Source organism: Hyaena hyaena, unplaced genomic scaffold, assembly GCF_003009895.1.
Source record: "Hyaena hyaena isolate Hyena2069 unplaced genomic scaffold, ASM300989v1 scaffold_44, whole genome shotgun sequence".
In the NCBI taxonomy this organism is placed as follows: domain Eukaryota; kingdom Metazoa; phylum Chordata; class Mammalia; order Carnivora; family Hyaenidae; genus Hyaena; species Hyaena hyaena.
Window position 1 is genome coordinate 3,862,575 of NW_024080676.1, and position 14,360 is coordinate 3,876,934.

A 14,360-nucleotide genomic window follows, 5' to 3' on the forward strand; every position below is an offset into this window, starting at 1 on the left:
GTCTGGGATCTGAAGAGAAATTCTGGTTTCCAGATGTATTCATTCTTAGGAGACATGGTAGGCAAAAGCCCTCTGATAAATCTCACTGTTCATCAACTTACTGCCCTTAGAGCATTCACATTGCCAGGATCGAGCTACCTTGAAGGACAGGTGGGCTGAAATCAGGCCCAAGATTTTTTTGGTTAACTTTACTAGGTTGAATCTGGAAAAACTGTCACCAGAAAGTTGTACATACAGAAAAGCCATAAAGAAAATGATTAATGAATCTGACTGGAAATTCTGTAGAACAAAAAGGAATATACACAAGAACAAAAGATGAATGACATACATGGAAGAAATATTTGCAACACAAGAATAATAAGGACTACATGTTTTGATTTACAAAGAAAGCTTATGACTCTATGACTCAGTAAAAAAAGATTAAAATTCAATAGGAAATGGGCAAAAGATGTGAACATATAGCTAACAGAAAAGAATGGGTGGCTAACAGACAACATGACTTATCTTTAAAGGAATTTGCATCTAAACAATGAGGAGATGCGTTCCGCTTATCAAATTGGCAAAACTTAATGTGATAATCCCCTGGGGGGAGGACCAGAATATGAATATTCTTGGGAATGCAAATTGGGATGATCAGTATCTGTTAAATTTTAAAACTTCCATGCCTTTTGACCCAGAAATTCTACTGCTAGGGATTTGCTGTCCTGAACATGGTCATAAAACTATACCACTGTGTACACATAAGCATTGTGTGTAATAACCCTAATCCTTCCTGCCTCCCCACTAAATAAAACCTGGAAACAACCTAAATGCCCATCAGTCATTAAAAGGGAACTAGTTATATAAACTTTGATAAAGCCATACGATGAATGCCATAGACCCTTAAAAAATAAAGAAAAAGAAAAAGAAGCACACATTTGTATTGCTGATGCATTGAAATCCCTAATACATATTAAGTTAAACAAATACAGTGAAAGAGAAAAAGAAAAAAGAAAGGAAGGGAAGTTCAGAATGTGTATTGCGTTTTTTTGTGTGATTGATTACAAAGGACACGTACATTCATATGTGCTGGTAGGTGCCTAACTTTTTAGAAAGATAGGCATGGAGTTATTCAAAGAATGTTTTCAAAGTCAATACAGTGTCCTCATACAAATTAGGAAGAGGTACTCTTTTTTCTGGGTAGACATTGCTTGGTGGCTTGGCACAGAGCTTGGCAAATAGTGAAGGACAGATCTCAACCTGTACCGTCATAGCTGGGTGCCTTTGTACCAATGGCAAAGTGAGGGCTGGCAGCTTGAGTAGGGGTGAGAGCTACTGCTTTATAAAAAGAAGACTTTCATGTTACAACGAAGGTTTTTCTGTATTATTTGAATGTTCACAGCTTGCGCACATAATCATTTTTATTACCTGTTTTATATACATATGTAGAGGAAAACGCTAAAAGTTGGAATCCTGGGCCATGGTTTTTTCTTCATAATAACTCTCTGACTTAAAAAAATATATATGTAAATATGTTATATGTATTTATATTTACATGTAAATATATCTAGTAAATATGTTCATATATTATGTGTAATACACATTTATAGATTATGTTGTATATGTAAGTAACAGTGTGTATAAATATATAAAATGTATATTTATTATTTCTATTTATGTATAAATGTAAATTATATATATAAAATGTCACACGGTTCTGGCCTGAAGGAGTAGGATAGTTCAATTCACCCTTCAGGCAAGCCTTTCTTTTGTTCTGAGGAAAGCTTTTAATTGGGCCCAATGTTAACAAAATGTAAATCTTGTCCATAGCCCTCATTGTTGGAGAAAATTGTGATTTCCTGCAAACCTGCACGCACATTTCTCTTGCTCTGGGAGCCCGGCCTTGCATTAGGTAATATGAACTGTGGTGCACAACTAAGCTTGGCAGAGGACCCCGAAACCCTGTTGACTTTGGGGGGTGGTGGAATCTGGAGAAATATAATCAGGCTCTGCACGGATTCAGGACACACAGGTTGCAAAGCTCTTCAGTGAGGGCGGAGGAGTTTAGAGCAGGGAGGAGGCTTGGTGGAGGGGCTCTGCCTTGCCCAGCCGATTGGCGTTGGCATCTGCCACTAAGTGTTAATTCAAGGCTAAGTGACCCATCTAGGCTGCTGTTCTACTGAGGTGCCCTTGGGCACTAAGGGGAGGGGTGAGATTTACCGGGTAGGGATAGACCCTCCTACCCTCAACCATTCTGGGAAAAAAAAAGTTCTCAAACAAGGAATGGGAACTCATCCTGGGGATCTTAGGGAGCTCCCTCCCCTTCTAGGTCTAATGATTGTAGGCGCTAATACTGAAGAGCCCAGACAAACCTGGGGGGTATTTGATGGTGGGGAGGAGAGGAGGGATCCAAGGGTAGATGGAGTGTTGGCTGGGACCCGAGGCTCACAAGCCATTTGCAACAAGATGATTCCTCTCCGTTGCCCTTGAGCGTCCAGTGGTTTCTCGTTCCAGCCGGGCCTCCGCTGGGCTGTGGGGAAGGGTGTGCTCCATGGCCTGAGGAGCGGAGTGCCCAGGGAACGCAGGCTGGAGCCTGGAGGAGCAGGGTAAGAGAAACTTCTTTCAGGCCATCCTTTAGGCTGCATCTTGGGGAATTGTCTTCTGAACTGGGGGACCCACTGAGGGATATGGAGAGGGGTCAGAGCCAAGCAGTCATTTGGGTAACAAGGGAAATGAGATCACATTTTATATCCCCGGTTAGGGAGGCTGTGTTCACAGATTCCACTCATATGACAACTCAGCAAAGCGCCAGGCTCAGCAGCAGAGAGGAGAGAATGGATGAGGGTGAAGGGGGACCACCTCCCACCAGAGACACAAAGAGGGTCCCTAGAGCTCGACCTTTGAGCTGCCTCAGAACTCTGCGGGATTCACCTGTGCCAACCACCACCACCCTGTCTCCTTTTCCTGCAGAACTACAGAGAATTTCCGAGACAGAGGAATGAGGGAAAGCGGGAGCTAAGAGGTCTGGGCACGAGAGAAGGGGAGACTAAGAGAGAGAAGTTGGAATGGTTTGATTGGGAAGCAATGTAATAATTTCCAGTGCAGAGCAGAGGGCAACTCCCGCCGTAAGCGATGTAACTGAACAGAATGCCTTTAGACTAAATTAAACCTTGACCAGGCCCAAGGACAAAATGAGCCAGAGCGAAGGATGCTCTCCAGAGTTTGCCAGCTGTGAGACACAGACAGAGTTAAGAGGGAGCCAGGGGCTGATTTGTATAAGCAGGTGTAGATAAACTTTGCTGCCAGTGTCGACAAACAGGTGGAAATTGTTGCAATAAAGTTTCGTGTAATTCTGTCATTTGCTCAACTTGGGTTTTGATACTTCTTGGCCTTTCCTAATTTATTTTCATTACAGATTATTAAAATAATTATAATTTAATATATAATTAGAGTACATGGTCGAATTGCTTCATAAACTATACATTTTGTGCTCAAAAGTTTTCCTCTCCCTCTGCCTCTCGTTCGCACGAATCTTGATGCTCACAGACTGCTCTGCTCAGTTTTCAGCAGCCAAGTTTCTGTTACCTGGAAAAACACAGCGTCTGCCAAACCAGGAAGATGTCGCGATGCTCTCATCTTGTTTTATCAACTATCCACACACTGCATGATGCACAGCTTTCCTGCACTCTGGGATCATCTGTTCCTCTTTGGGGCACTTCTTCCCCTTCTACTACAACATAAAGCACATGCAAAGGAATGTGCAGCTGCACTGTTCCCAGATTTAAATACCAGCTGTCTCACTGTGATAAGTTGCGTGTAGGTGAAAATAGGAAAAGAAAAAAAAGAAAAAAAGCTTCTCTTTGATGAGCCCTTTCAGCGATATCCTTCCACGGATCGGAAGGATAATAGGCTCACGATGTCCTAACCTTTAAAATTGTGATGAGACAGCCATGTACAGGTAACAAAATAAAATGAAGAATAAAGCTCATCTAATATATTTTTAAAAGATGTCAATAATGTCTTTTTTTTAAGTGCATTTATTTTGAGAGAGAGACAGAGAGAGTGGGGGGGAGGTGGGCAGGGAGAGGAGGCCGGATGATCTGAAGGGGGCCCCAACTCAGGCCTTGAACTCACCATCGCGGGGCTCATGACCTGAGGTGAAGTTGGGTGTTCAACTGACTGAGCCACTCAGGCACCCAATAATGTATTTTTTAAGTAGCGTGGTATTTCAGCATTTTACAATGGTGAGTAGATTATATAAATAATTATCATTATCATTACTCATATAAGCAAATCAAATTATACATTTTCTCCTTTGTCATTGATTTAAAATTTTTTCCCAAGTTTTTGAATTAATGTCAACAATCTTAGTTATTTAACAACACCCTGAAGTAGTGTGACCCAGGCTGAGCCTGGATCTCAAAAGATTTAGATCCCACAGTGTACTGAGTTGGAAAAAAAAAATCATTATTTGAAAGGTGGGCTCTGGAAACTGTGGACCCCACACCCAGAGTTTCTGATTTTGGAAGTTTGTAGTGGGTCAGATAATTTGCATTTCTAACAATTTCCTTGGTGCTGACTTTACTGATCAGGAGACCACCCTCTGCACACATCCCCTCCCCCACCATGGACCTTTTAGTTGTGTCTAAGTTAAGCAAATAGATTCTTGAGAAAAGTTCTCAAGAATCCAATGGTGAAGTTTCAGACAAATAAACTGAGTGGTCAGTTCAATAACCTAATTTGGGCGTGGGTTTTACTAGACTGTCCCTCTTTTGTGGAACTCTGGACTTTGTATGGATTTAGACTACCCTATGCCAGTGTATTTTTGTTTTATAGTCATGTGCTTTCTTCTTTTAATTTTTTAAATGTTTTATTTATTTTTGGGAGCACGAGAGACAGAGCACAAGCAGGGGAGGGGCAGGGAGCGAGAGGGAGGCACAGAATCTGAAGCCGGCTCCAGGCTCTGAGCTAGCTGTCAGCACAGAGCCCCACGGGGGGCTGGAACTCACAGACCCGTGAGATCGTGACCTGAGCCGAAGTCAGATGCTTAACCGGCTGAGCCCCCCAGGCACCTCTGATGTGCTTTCTTCTTGAGCTATAGTTTGCTAAAGCTGCAGAGTGTCAGTGAAGGGGAGGGGGGCAGGAGGCACATGCCCTCACATTTGCAGCAACGTAAAAAGGGACTGGATCTCCTTGGCAGAGAGCCACATGGCCAGGACCATTTGGTGACGCTGGGACAAGACTGAGTCCCCATTCCTGGAAAACCGGCTGTCCTTGCTGCTCCTCAGCCTGCAAAGACTCTAATCTAGGAAATGAGGAAAATGAGGATACGCTACACAGGCCTTGGGCTTTGCTACTGGATGTTTCCTGTCTTCTGGGGCCTTCTGGTTGTTGGTCCCTCGACAGGCTGACCTCTCCAAGGATTTCATAGTGCAGAGATGAGCTGGCACTTGAAATAGTCCATGGCTGGGACCCAAACATGGAAGACCTGAAGAAGGATCCAGGACACTGAACATAACCTTGTCTAGTAGCAAATAGAAATCGTTCTCTGTGTTGTGCCTCCTTCTATCATTCCCCAAATTTCAGCAAAGTCTTACTACGTATTAATAAATCTGTTAGGATTGTGGGGGGATGAGGAAAGGGTCTGTGGCCAAAAGTGAAAGGGCCTGATAAATTCACATGGTGCCTAGAGGGTGCCATCTGCTCCACACTGGGGGTGGGGGAGTGGGAATGGCTCCAAGAAGATGGGCTCATGGATCTGGAGACCAACAAGAGCCAGTGTGGAGCAGTGTGGGAGGTGGAAGCAGCTCTGGGACTCCCAGAATGCCAGGGTGGAAATCTGGTAAAAGTTGGTTAGGGGTACTGTAATTTGAATGGCAAAAAACACTATGACTTTTTCTCTTTGGAGTCACAGGTAAGGTCACATAGGTTTATACAGTTTTTAATTTTATAACTTCATTTCTGATTTAAAAAAATGTTATCCATGCTCAGTGAAACAATCACTGAAAGCCTGAAAAGGCTACATACTGTATGATTCCAACTAGAATTTGGAAAAGGCAAAACTATGGAAACAGTAAAATGATCAGTGGTTGTTGATTTCAGGAGGAGGAAGGGAAGGATGAATAGGTGGAATGGGAGTTTTAGGGCAGTGAAACTATTTTTGTGTGTTACTGTAATGGTGGCCACATGTAGCAGATGTTCATTGTATCAAAATTTGCAAATAATACTTGAAATGTCACTCTTAATTCCAATCCCCACTGTTAACATTTAATTAAACAGCCATCTAGGGGCTCCTAGGTGGCTCAGTAGGTTAAGCGTCTGACTTCGGCTCTGGTCATGATCTCGTGGTTCGTGGGTTTGAGCCCCGCATCAGGCTCTGTGCTGACAGCTCAGAGCCTGAAGCCTGTTTCAGATTCTCTGTCTCCCTCTCTCTCAGCCCTTCCCCAACTCGAGCTCTGTGTCTAAACATTAAAAAAATTTAAACAGCCTTCTAATGTTTTAATACACATGTATGTTATGTATAGATTTTACATAATTAAGATAATACTTGATATTTTGTAGTCTGCATTTTCCACTTCTATCTCAAATATTTTCACAAGTGAGTAGGACCCAGTTTTTATCTGCACCTTTTCTCCTCCTTCAAACTGAAAGGGCTTTTAATTAGCTGAAACTCTGATCTGGGTGGGTGTGACAGAGAGCAGTGAAATGTCAGGACCCCTGTGCTCGAGGCAGTGGAGAAAAGACCAGACCAAGCCTGAGCAGAGCAGGAGTAAGAGCTGTTGAAAAGTCCTGGATGCCTTGTTTCTGGGGGTGAGGCCCGAGGGGCAGGAAAGAGCCCATCTCAGGTTAAAACCCAGATCACTCTAAAACAATGTTTTTGAATGCTAGCATCTGTAAAATGAAGATATCTACCTTGCAGGGTTGCTGTGAAGATAATAGACAGTGGATGTAAAGTGCCTGCCCACACAGGAATTTTTAGTCCCTCGTAATGGCTCTTCTTGCTGAAGACCCTGGGGACTAGTTTAGACCAGGAACAAAACTCAAAATCAGTGCCCTCTGCTAGAGACAGGAAGTAGGGTGGGAGGGCGTTCCCACCTGGGTTGATTTCCTCCAGGTCAGGAGGTGCTCCAGAACTGGGTTTGGTTGTGGTTGTTGTTGTTGTTTTGTTAGTGTTTTTTCTGGAGGGGGGAGGGTGATGGGTGGTTGTAGAGAGAACACCCCCAACCTGGCATGGCTGATTGGTACTACTAACTACATCTACTAACCACAGTTCTGCATAAAACTGGGCATTCTGTGTTCTGACCTGAGTGGCATTTTGATCTCTAATCTACAGCAATACCTTTGCAAAAAGAGGAATTATTTTGGGTCCTTAGGCTGCCTTTAGTCCCAACAAATGCTTCTGTAGGGTCAGCTGAATCCAAGTGTAAGAAAAGAGCATTTTAATCAACACCAAGTTTAGTACAAGTCAAAATAATGTGCTTGCCAAAACATAGAATTCAATCAAAAACAAAAATTCAGATTTCTGGGCCTGCAACCATCTCAGTGGAATAAAAATCCCAGGTGGGGCTCAGACATCTGCGTTTTAACAAACATCTTGGGACCAGTGACTCTTATGCACACAGAAAGCTAAGAACCTTTATTAAAAGAAACAAGGCAGGTTTATCTGCTTCTAGTCCAGGCTTAACTGCACAGAACACAAGAGAAGACCCTCAACTTCCAGAGTATTTTCCCACTTGCCTCCATTGCCTGAAATATCTTGAACAGAAAGCCTTACTCCATAATGGGATGGTGAAGGCTCGCCCAGACACTCTCTTCCCAGGAAAGGAACATAGGAGCTTTAGTCAATAGTATGATGTCTGCTCTCAATAGGGGAAAAGATAGAGTCAGCTGTGGGTGCCAGTGACCAGGCTTTTGCCTTCACCTCTGCTCAGATCAATACAAATTTGACGCAGAGATACTTTTCATCTGCCTGCTCTCTGTTCCCTGGCAACCTGGCACCAGAGGAGGGCTCCCAGCTCTGGGAGCTGAACCCAAACAACCCAGCTTTATTCAGGGAGTATTCTTTTTTAATTGAAGTTAAGAGCTTACATCAATGGGCAGTCTCTATACATCTTTTTAGAGGAGGTAGTCTTGATTTTGGCTACACATTAGAGTTACTTTGGCTGCTTTAAAAATTTTTTTTTAACATTTATTCATTTTTGAGAGCCAGAGTGAGTGGGGGAGGGACAGAGAAAAAGGGAGACACAGAATCTGAAGCAGGCTCCAGGCCCCACACAGGGCTTGAATTTAAGGATCGTGGATGGTGAGATCATGACCTGAGTTGAAGTCGGAGGCTTAACTGACTGAGCCACCACCTAGGTGCCCCCAGGGTGCTTTTCATAATCCTCCCACCCATGGCTCCCCGCCAGACCATTGGCTCCCAGGTGAGTCTAATGCGTGGCCAAGGTTGAGGACCACTTGTAGGGAAGACCCACGGCCTAAGAAAGCACGGGAGAGGAATCCTTAGATGCTGCCCACCTTTCAGAAAATTGTCTACAGGCTGAGAGCAGCCCTGGTAGGTAGAGGGACAGAACAAATCCAGAAGGGTGGACTGGTGACCACAGGGCTCCTCCGGGACCAAGGGAGCACTGGGAAGGCAGCACGTGAGGATAGTTTGGTCCCATCATCAAAAAGTAGTCCAAAATACTTTGTATCTTTTACAAAATATCTTTCCAATAATTTTGCCAAATACAGGAGATGATTTCAAAGACGGTATTATCTGGTATTATCTTTAGTAGAAACAAATAGAAGGATCAGAAAACATCTTTCCTTTCAGCTCCTAAATGCACTCACAGAGGACCATGAAAGGCGGGTTTTAGCAGGCTTTTGCACTTTGGTCTTTTCCGGGAAAGGTGGAATGCAAAGCAAGTTAATCAGAGAAAATCCCTGTTTAATTTGGATTTAGGAATGGATTAAAGAGGGTCTCGGATGAAAGCGACTCTTTGCAAGCAAAAAGAGCAGATAAATCCTTCCTTCTTCTTCACCCCCACATCTTAACGAAGGTCCAATCCGGGTCTGGAGTTTTATTTTGTCAGTATCCGTGGGGCTGGTCCTCTGTGTGTGAGGGGTTTTGTCCGGGCCTTCCTCAGCTACTGTTCCTAAACCCCAGCTTTCCGCCAGGCCACGCCCTCCTTAAGAGCTTGCAGCAGCTCCTCCTGCCTCCTGAATAATCCTGACTCTTCCTCTTGGCTGAGAGTTATTCACTCTTGCCCTGAGTTCCTGGAACCCCGCTGACAGCCGGCTTGGACCTGTGAATTATTGACATCTACTTGGCTGGGTACCTTAGAACATCTGTGCTCTCCTCACATCCGGCTGTTTCCTCCAACATATATGTTCCTAAGATCATTCTGGAGCAGCAACCTCTCTAACATTTTCCTTGGTATATACAGAGAAGTGAAGAAGACATCTATTTTCTTACTTCCTTTCCACGGTGAATGGAATTTTAAAAATGTAATGATCATCACCCATCACCGGGTCTGCCTGTCCTTCATCTGACTTCCTCCTTTCTGAGGTATTTAAATCATCTTCAGTTATTGAGTCTGGGTTTCTTTTTAAGATGCTACTCATCATTTTTATAGTATATTTTATTTTTGTTTTAAATTTCAATACAAGAATTGTATGATAGAAAGTTAAAAGCTCCTGATAAGAAAGAGAACAAGAAGGGGCGCCTGGGTGGCTTAGTCAGTTAAGCGTCCGACTTTCGCTTAGGTCATGATCTCGCGGTTCATGAGTTCGAGCCCCACGTCGGGCTCTGTGCTGACTGCCAGCCCAGAGCCTGGAGCCTGTTTCAGAGTCTGTGACTCCCTCTCTCTCTGACCCTCCCCTGCTCACGCTGTCTCTCTCTCCTAGAAATAAATAAAACATTAAAAAAAAAAAAAAAAGAAAGAGAACAAGAAGACAATGGAATTTATAATCTGGTACCCTTGGATGCTCAGGCTTGAAACTTCTGGGCTTTTTTTTTGACCCTTTCTTTCCCTTTGACTCTTCATCTCCTACCACCAGTTCAGTCAGTTCACCTCCAGACGATCTTTCCTAACTCTGTTTCCTCATGCCCACTCCTTCAGCCACAGCCATTATGATCTCATGGACAATGGACTATAATGGCCTTCCATCTTGATCTCCCTACTTCAGTCCCTCCCTTCCCCCCAATTCGTTTTCTTAAATTGCTCCGATTCATGTCACCCCACACAGAATCGTCGTCAATGTCTCCCTGCTTCGTGCACGATAAAGTACAGACTCATTTGCTTGGCATTCAAAGGCCTGAACAATATGGATCCAACCAAACATTTTAGACATAATTATGATGATGCCCACTGTTACAAACCCACAATTGTTCCCACTCCATTCCCTCAGCCCAAGGCCCAGCTTAAGTGGTTTCTTTCCCCTCCCAGATTATTCTGGACAGGAAGGAAGTCACTTAGGGAAAGAGCACTGGAGTCCAGAGAGGTGGATTCTGCTCTTATCTCTGCTGTTTCCTGAGCAATTCCCATCATCACTCAGTGCCTCATTTTCTCTTGTAAAATGAGAAGATTGGATTACAGGGGCGCTCAGGTCTTCTGCAGCTCTACATTTTATTTCTGTATATCCTGGATTTATAGAACTTCAGGCAGGACTCCTAATTGGTCATTTAATCTCCAGTGCTAATATCAATTTTTGAACTATTATTTGGTTCATGTGATGGCTTTTGTATGCTCTATCTTAAATTTTCTTTCCTGAACTCAAAGTAGTTTTGTTTCTTCGTTTTATGAAAGTTAATACATGCTAATCTCTAAAAATTCCTATGATACAGACATCTAAAAGGGAACACTCCTCTTTGCTGGGCACAGGGAGGATCAGAGAGCTGGGAGGGCCCCAGAGAAGGGAGTGGCTGATTCGAGGTTTTAAGATGAAGTGTCCTGGGAGCTTGGTCCTGGTGGGAAATGGAAATTCAGCAGGCACATGCGCGAGGGACAGGAGCCAGGTGGCAGGAACAGCAAGTGCCAAGGCTGAGAGGTGAAACCGGCTGGGATGTTTGGGGTCTGGTGAGAAGCTGACAGCAGCAGGATGTGGGGTGTTGGGGGAAGGGTGTAGTCAAAGATGAGGCTGGCGGGTCGGGTCAGGGAGCCAAGGGCTTTGTCGGTCAGGTCAAGGAGATGGGTTATAGGCAGCAGGAGGCCCCTGAAAACCTTTCCTCAGAGGTGCGCCCTGACTCAGGTGGAAGAAGGGAGGAGGGCTTCAGCGTGGGGACACTGGTGGCTGGGAGATGGGTATGAGAGCAACCCTCTTGGGCCCCAGCCCAAGCCCCCAGATACCAGAGGGATAACATCAAGATGCCCTTTAGGGCCTTGGCTGGGCAGGAGGAAGAACTGATGTCTGCATGGTGGCCCATACTGGGGTCTGAGGCAAAATAAATTTGCAGTACTGGTCCTGTCTTCATTTAAAATGTCAATATTTGGGGACATCTGGATTGTTCATTCAGTTAAGCATCTGACTTGGGCGTCTGACATGATCTCATGGCTTGTGAGTTCCAGGCCTGCATCGGTGTTGAGCCTACTTAAGATTCTCTCTCTCTCCCTCTCTCTCAAAATAAATAAACTTAAAACAAAACAAAATAAATAAGTAAACAAATAAACAATAAAATTTCAATTTTTTGTTCCTCATGAACAAAAGTATCATCTTGAAATACTATTTAACTTGCTGATGGGGAGGGGGTTTCCCTTAAAGTTTAATGTTATTATTATTTTTTTACATGAACAGGTATTTGTCTTCTTTAGTCTACAAACACTGGATGGGTGCATGCTGAGAAAGTCACATGCCGGACACGGAGCTGACTAACTTGAGCACAAATCCTTCCCGCTGGGAATGCAGGAAAGAGCTTCCACCCGCTAACTGCATGACAAAAACCTTCTGGCTTATGGGAAACCAGAGGACAGACACAGAGACTGGGGGGATTCTCTGATTCGCACAAAATATCCTCCTTTTGGATAATTTCTGTCTCAAAGCTGAAGTCTCTGGTTACGAACTGTAATCTTGAAACAGAATGCCATTTTTTAGTGATTATTCTGATATTTGCATGTGGCAGAGCCTGTCCCATCCCATTGGCTGGAGGGCTCCCCTTCTCTGCCTAGTCCTCTTCCAGTCCTGGCCCAGCTTCCTCATGTCCCTCCTTCCTGTGGCATCATCAGTGCTATATTTAGATTTGCAAATTCAGCAGCAGCAGGGGCGGTGTGTGTGTGGGGGTGCTTCTTCCTTCTAGAAAGTGAGTCCGTGCTGGAGATGGCACAGAAATTTTGACAGTCCCTTCCATGGTGGAGGAAGCCCCCCAAGGCTGAGTTAGCACCCTTGCCCCATTTCACAGATGCAGATACCAAGGCCCAGAGAGATCATGATGCTTGTCTTGTCTTGAACCACACAGCCAGGAAATCCTGACTCCTAGGTTTGCCTGTCATTAAGGTAGTCACAGTGAGAGAGACTTTAGGAATGTCCTGGGTCAATCCCCTCTTGCTGTAAGGGAGGAAACGAAGTTCTAGAGAAATGTTGCCATTGCCCCAAGATTGATCAGCTAAAGGGGCACCTGGGTGGCTCGGTCAGTTGAGCATCCGACTTCAGCTCAGGTCATAATCTCAAGGTTTGTGAGTTCAGGCCCCGCATCAGGCTGTGCACTGACAGTGCAGAGCCCGCTTGGGATTCTCTCTCTCCCCTTCTCTTAACCCCCTCTCTCCCCCTCCCCTGCTTGCTCATTCTTTCTCTCCCAAAATAAATTTAAAAAACTTAAAAAAAAAAAAAAAGATTGATTAGCTAAAGATTCCCCTAGCTCTTTCCATCACACCCTGTTCTTCCCTTTCCACACATGGCTCAGGTCTCCTGCCAAAGGCTCAGCTTTTCCGTGGCAGTGACTGTGCCTTCCGCCTTCTTGTGCCACAGCCCAGAGCCATGGTCACAGTCCAAGCCCAGGAGGCCAGGCCAGCGGTCAGACTCTGATGATCGACGGTTCAATAGTAAAAGCGGGCGCTTAGGGAGCCTGTATTTTGTGCCAGGTGCTTTGCACACATTACCTCATTTGACCCCCACGACCCTCTGAGGCAGGTCCTATTAACCTCATTTTTTATTGTGATTAAAAATAACCACACAGCAACAGGTTTATCATCTACCTCTAAGCACCTGGATCAGTGGTGTATTCACATATACATTGTATATTCATAGTGTTGTGATTATCCCAGTTTTAATAGATGAGAAAACATTTGCTCAGACGAGTGAAGTAGTTTGCCCCACGTCCTACACGCAGGCAAGGACAGCTGGGATTCAGCCAGTTCCAAACCACCCGTGGGTAACCTGTGCTCGCTTGTTTCAGTCTGACCCCTTGCGCAGGCAGGAGGGGACCTCTTTGGGCACCTTCATCTCTGTCCGTGGGGAAGGTGTCCAATCCTTCTAACCAAGCAAGCAGTTTTTACTGGGGCCGCATGTGCCCCCCCCCCCACCTCCCCGCTGCTGGTCCCCAAGAGCTGACTTGCTGCCAGAGGGAAGCGCTCGCTCCTAGGGGCCTGTCTCTGTCTTTAAGGAGGAGCAGAGAACAAAGAGGTAGGGACAGATGATAGGAGGGGGAGGAGAGGGTAGTGCAGGCAGGTGGGGAGCCGCAGGAACGCCCTCTGGGGTCTGGGGCCTGCTGAGGAGCAGGGTGGCTGGACTCACAGAGGGAGACCAGCACCATGTGCCCATGCGTCCTTTCTCAGCACCCTAGTGAGAAAGGTGGCCCAGGCATCCTGGTGTGGAGGGACGCAAGCGGCCTACCTGCGAGGAACTCGCTTCTGCGGTTCTTAACCACCCATTAACCAGAGAAAGTAACTTGCAAGTTTCTCCAGACACCCTACCATTTCTTTCTTTCTTTTTTCCTACCGCGATCTGCAAATACTTTGTGGTCGTCTTTGGCGTGTCTGAAGTGCTGACCTGGGTTATAAAACTGGGCTGACTTGCACAAGCAGGGGTAGGGATGATCCTCCAGACACCCTGAATCCTTTTTAAAAATCTTGGCACATTTTAAAAATCCGCTTTGCCCCCCCGCCCCCCCCCCCCATCAGTTAGGCCTGGGACACAGCACCCTGAGGCTGAGGAGGTGACAAAGAGAATAGGCTAAACTACGTTCAAGGAGTTCTTAGATGATTTGCCACTTGCTGTGATAGTTTCTACTGATTTGCAGGACCTACGGGGACACACTTTCCTTCCTCCCAGCACAGGGGCAGCCTTGCTGGTCTCCGAGCTCAGCCACTCACACAATATGGAGGGACAGGACAGGCTGGCTGGGGGTGGGGATGGGGGAGGGAAATCTCTTCCAAAAAACCATACATAAGCAGGTTGTAAAATGCAAA

General features: G+C 45.3%; 1 protein-coding gene across 3 annotated transcripts in view; it reads right to left on the reverse strand.

Moving 5' to 3' along the window:
- The window catches only part of BLNK (B cell linker), a 101,940-nt gene that overhangs the window by 49,322 nt on the left and 38,258 nt on the right, over positions 1–14,360 (reverse strand). The gene's annotated exons all lie outside the window — the stretch shown is intronic.